Raw genomic sequence first — 6,000 nt, 5'->3', positions numbered from 1 at the left:
CACCCACTTGGCCTCCAGATCCTCCCAGCCAGTGCTTGGGATCTGAGATTCAAATGCCGCTTCCCAGCCTCAGGGCTTTTGGCGGGGGCAGAGCTGCTAGTCAGTGTGAGATTAAGTTCAGCTGCTCAGGTCGTGACAGGGCCGCCTCTCAGGCTCAGTTCCCTCAGGGGGTTTATGCAAAGACCTTCAACAATGGATCCAGGCTCCTGCCTGCTTGGGGAGCCCTGGTCTGCTCATACCTCTGCTGCTGCGTCCTGAGGGGGCCTGAGTTATGGGGGCACCCCACTCCCCTCTCGACCCGCCAAAGATACCCTCTCACCGACCCCCATCACCTGTGGGTGGAGGGACCCGCGTGGCCGCTGGAGATTCCGTCCCCGAAGCCCACTCGGATCTGCTCCTCTCGATGCTGCACTGCCACGGCAGGGCTGGGCTTGACTCCGCGTCCGCAGGGAGATGGACCTTTTGCGAGAGGTTTGCAGGGCTCTCTGGAACAGAAATCTCCTCCGCTCAACCGTTCTGTGGCCTCTGCTGCTGCAGAATTTTCCAGGAGTTCTTTTTTACAGATGTTCTATGGGCTGTTGAAAAACAGTTTTTAAAAGTGGGATAAGCACATGCTAACTGTTCTTAATATAATAATGCAGTTGATTGCATATCTGGTTAGATTACAGTTTTACAGTAAATTATCAGGGGATTAACATTTTGCTAAAGTCTGAAGTTTTGATGTGTGCTTATCATTCAAATTTGAGGCTATCCACTTTCCCCAAGAATTGTACAAACTGAGCACAATCCTTTAAGTGAGGTTTATAACAGTAAAAAGAATGTTTTGTTACAATGAGGCTACAAAAGTCTCTGAGATTCCTGTCCCATGAGGAGGAAGGGAAAGTCTAGAGACAATGCTGGTACATATCACAGAAAGAAGGAATGTAATACTGTTATCTTTGTCTTGGGGCCCCTGAGGTAGGTTTATCCTTTGGTAGAGAGCTGCAGTTACAGGAAAATCCAGATTTGCTACAGCCCAAAGCTAGAGTTCAAGGTCTGATAATATCCATCACATAATTGAAGATGTACATCTTTTATACTTCAGTAGTTCTACTTCTTAAGAAAGCCCCCTTTCTCTTCTTTTTTTAAAATTGTTGTTAAATAAGTCTAGGCTATGGAACATATTATCTTTGGAGTGGAAGCTGAAGAGCTTGGCTTTAACTTAATGAAATGTTTACAAGGCTTTCTTTCTCTTCCCAACATTCCAGTGACAGCAATAAAGCAGAATTTGGCCCTAAGCACCCTACAAAACTTATAGGATTAACCCAAAAATGTCTCCATCATTAACAGAAGTAAGAAAAGTGTGGAATGATTACTGTTGTCTAATGTAACTATCTTTGTGTTTCAGGATGCTGATGTCTCTTATTTCAAACGATTGGAGAAAAAATCAAAGTGAAAAAATACTGGCATTTTTCTTCCCACTGTAATTGAAGAGATGGAAAAATGAAATGCTTTAAATGCAGTTTATATTTCTATAACTTGATTCATAAAACAAATCATAAATACTGCAATAAAGATTTTAAACATTATGTTTCATATTCTTGAGTTAAAAAAACCCAAACACTTCTACACTGGAAATAAAGTGAATTCCCATCAATTGGGAAATAGTAAATTGTGGTACACAAATGTAATGGAATATCCTATACTATAAGAAACAGTGAACATAATAAATAGAGAGAGGCAAGAAATAATATACATAGTGATTACAACAATGAAAATAGAAAGACAATCACAAAACAGTCAAACTAGGCTATTGTAAAAGTATGAAGAAACAGCTTAGCCCCAAAGGAGACAGGAGAAGACACCTCCCTCTGTTCCTTTGCAGAGATGGGGGAGGAGTGGGTCCATGGGTATGTAACATTTCATATAATGTCAGATTTTGCTAGTGTGTCAATTGGTTTCATTGAATTTATTTTCCCTTCTTCCTTCTAAAACAATTCTTTGCTAGAGAGGATGACTTTCTGGAAGGGGTAGGGGAAAGAAGATAAAGAAGTGATGGGAAAACAAAGAAAATTAATTAAAGTCTATTATTTAAAACACAGCTATGAATACTTTAGTATATTCACTTTAAATTTAGGTTGGAAGAAAGTGAATTGATTACTTGCATTGATTCATTCAGGATATACATAGTCTGGCCAAGGTTCTGTCCACTGTTGTAAGAGACATAAAAATGTATAAAATACTCTCCCTGAGCTCAAGAAGTTTATAATTTAGTAAGCATTAGACAGATAACACATCTACCTATAATATAGGTAGAACCCAGCAAATACTATTAAACCAAATTATATGTATGGATAGAGGGCCAGGTCTGGAGTCAGAGTCCTAAGTTCACATCTGGCCTCAGCTAGCTGTGTGAACCTGGGCAAATCACTTAACCCAGTTTGTCTCCGTTTCCTCATCTGTAAAATGAGCTGGAGAAGGAAATAGCAAATCACTCCAGTATCTTTGTCAAGAAAACCCCAAACAGGGGCATGAAAAATCGAACAGAACTGAAAAATAACTGAACAACAACTGACTTTGGTGCCTTAACAGCATGAACTATATACGTGCCAAAATAGTTTGGTATTGTTGTTTGTTTAATCTACTACCATATATTTATTTAGCATCTTTTCCAAGGAGAGAGATGGCAATAAGGAAAAAATAGGTTTAGAGTAGAAACTTGCTTACAAAATGCTACAGAGGAAGAGGATTGAAAAATATAAGCGGTATAACCTTGCAATAATCCTGTCTTTTATTTAATAAGTTTATAAATACTAATCATAATAATTATATTCCAATTAATTACTCTAAGTATATGTGATATAAACTGAAGACATAAAATGCATGTAAGAACAACTTTGCACAGAAAATGAGAAGCATCAGATATTGTTACTGCAACAATAAAACTATCAATACTAAATGAATTGATTGTTCCATTAGTACTTCATCCGAAATACAATTTTGTGATTGTTCTAAAAGAAGAGAAGAGAGGAGTTAGGAAGAATTGCTGGATCTGACCAGATATATGCAGAAATAATATTTATTGGAGGTAACATAGTGATCAATTGTAAAGATACCTAAAGCAGAAGATTCCAAGAGAATTTAAAATATCACAGTGGTACCTTAAACCAACCTCTCTACCTCAACCAAAGTGGGAGGGAAAGGAAATAAACAGTTATGTAGTGCCTACTGTGTATCAGGTACTGTGCTAAGAGCTTTTTATAAATATGATTGCATTTGATCCTCACAACAGCCCATTTAAGGTAGGTACTCTTATTAGCTCTATTTTACAGTTGAGGAAACTGAGGCTAACAGAAATTAAGTGAAGTCTTCCTCACTCTGGGGCTGGTGCTTCATCCATTTGCTGCCAGCTGACCAAGACATTAATAACTACCAACTCATGCCTCTTCAAAAAAACGTGTTATCTATTCATATATTAAGGACATCTTTACTGTCATTACAGGAAGCACAGGCAGGCCTTGATAGATTATTTTCTTCAGTATATCACATATTCAATCACACCAAACAGTATAGATAATACTGTGTTGTTGATTAAAACTTTTAGAAAAGAAAATTAGCTTTGCTTTTTTTACAATTGGAAAAAAAATAACTGATACTGAAAAAAAAAAAAAGACATTAGTCATCTGCTTCGGTTTGAGAAACTCCAAATGGGGCTTGCTACCAAAAAGGAGATGAGGTATTCCTTTGAGAGACAATTCTATGGAACTACTAAGAAAAAAAATATTGTTTATACTAAGAGGCTGTGATTTGAGTTCAGTCAAACCAAACTCACTTCCAAGGCACATAACTGCCTTGGGGAATAACCATGGCCCCAGTTGTAAAACCCAACTCCTGGGCCTTTTAAGCTTCCTTCTCATACAAAGTGTCTTCCGTCCCAGAACCTAAGGTACATGACCACAAAAATAACTTTGGTCAAGATCTGGTAAGTACTAACATCATGCTAGTCATAAGAACAGGGTCACATATCCTCCCAACAACCTTGTGAGGTAGGTACTATTATTATCATTGCTATTTTAGAGATGAGGAATCTGAGACCCAGAGATGTTAAGGGATTTGCTTATCCAGCTACTAAGTGTGTGAGGCAGGATTTGAACTCAGGTCTTTCTGACTCTAAGTCCAGCACTCTATACTGTGCCAGCTAGTTGCCATATTGATGTTAAGATTTTTCATATCCTCCTGTTTAGGAGTGACATGAGGATTGTACAGAACCCCAGAACATTCCAGAGCCTCCTCAGTGAAGTCCACAATCAAAGACATCATATGAACTATCCGTATTGTAAAAACAAATGTGGTGTAAAACACACATCCACCTAGACTACAGATTATATTATATGAGTACAAATGATCCAGGTTCAGATTCTACCTCTGACACTTGTTAACTGTTGTGACCTTCAATAAATCACTTGAGTTCTCTGGGTCTTAATTTCCTTATTTGTAAAATAGAGGGGTTAGACTATAATTATTAGAGAATAAACATTTATTTAATGCTTACTATGAGTCAACCAATATGCTAAGCATTTAATGACTTATCTCATTTTTATCCTTGCAACAATCCTGGGAGGTAGGTGCCAATATTATCCCCATTTTACAAATGAGGAAACTGAGATGAATAAAGATTAAGTAATTTGCTTAGTGTCTGAGGCTAGATTTGAACCCAGGTCTTCTTGACTCCAGGTCTAATATCATTGTAGACAACACACTACTCTTCTTAGCTGCCTATGTTAGAATATTCTAGAACAATATAAGAAAAATCCAAAAGTTGGATGATCTCGTGCACATAGGAACTGCAACAGAAATTTAAAAAAAAGAAGAGACGACTGAGGTGGGGTAACCAGCTTCATAAGAGAGGTGTGACTTGCACTTTGAAGGACAGATAAACATTATATAGAAGGAGAAAAGGTATTTTAGGCTTAGGTAACCAGAACACCATGATGGGTTTTTTTTTCCTCTTTTAAAAAAATCATGAACTTGACTAACACAGAAAAAATAGATTATGTATGAAACTGAATATTAGGTATATCTTGTTTTTAAAATACATATGCTTATGCATGTATGTATGTGTGTATATATGTATACATATATATAACATATATACATACACATTTATTTGTTTAGGCATTCATTCATTTAGTTGCTTATTTATTCATTCGTTCATTCATTTATCTATCTATCTATCTCTCTATCTCTCTATCTATCTATCTATCTATCTATCTATCTATCTATCTATCTATCTATCTATCTAGCATGGTAGCATCTTGCCCTGCTTTTCTGCATCCCTTCCAAGCTACTATCTCCCCTTTTGGGTATGTTTTAAAAAATACTTTATTAAGGCTATTTTGTTTTCTCCTTTGGGGGAAAGATGAACATCATTGTCATCATTCACTTCAATTCCTACCCACAAATCTCCTTTCCCTCTCTTCCCTCAAAGAAAATGAAAGCCTTTTCTCATAATAAATAAGTACAAACAAGAAAACATAGTTCACAGATGGGTCATATTTGAAAATATGTCTCATTCTGCACCTATAATTCATCAGTTTTCCCAAGAGGTGGGAAGTGTGCTTCATTATGACTTACAGTGTTTTAATTGTTTATTGAATTGATTGGTGTTTTTCAAAGCTGTTTTCTTTTACAATGGTATAGCCACTGTGGAAATAGTTGCATTTCTGTTCACTTCATTCTGCCTGTTTTCTTAAGAAGTCCTCCAAGATTTCTCTGAATCTTTCCCTCACATCATATCTTATAATATAAGAATATCTGTTGTATTCATATACTACAAATTGTTTGGCCATTCTCCAGTTGATGGACACCCATTTTGTTTTCAATTCTTTGCTCTAACAAAAAGTACCACTATAAATATTTTCATACAGATAAGTCCTTTTCTCCTCTCTGATCTCTTTGAGGTAGATGAATAGTAGTGGTATCCTAGGTTCAAGGGGAAGACATAGTTTAGGGACTTTTTAT

The sequence above is a fragment of the Notamacropus eugenii genome, chromosome 1 (genome assembly GCF_028372415.1).
Source record: "Notamacropus eugenii isolate mMacEug1 chromosome 1, mMacEug1.pri_v2, whole genome shotgun sequence".
Taxonomy (NCBI): domain Eukaryota; kingdom Metazoa; phylum Chordata; class Mammalia; order Diprotodontia; family Macropodidae; genus Notamacropus; species Notamacropus eugenii.
This window is presented reverse-complemented; position numbering follows the sequence as displayed.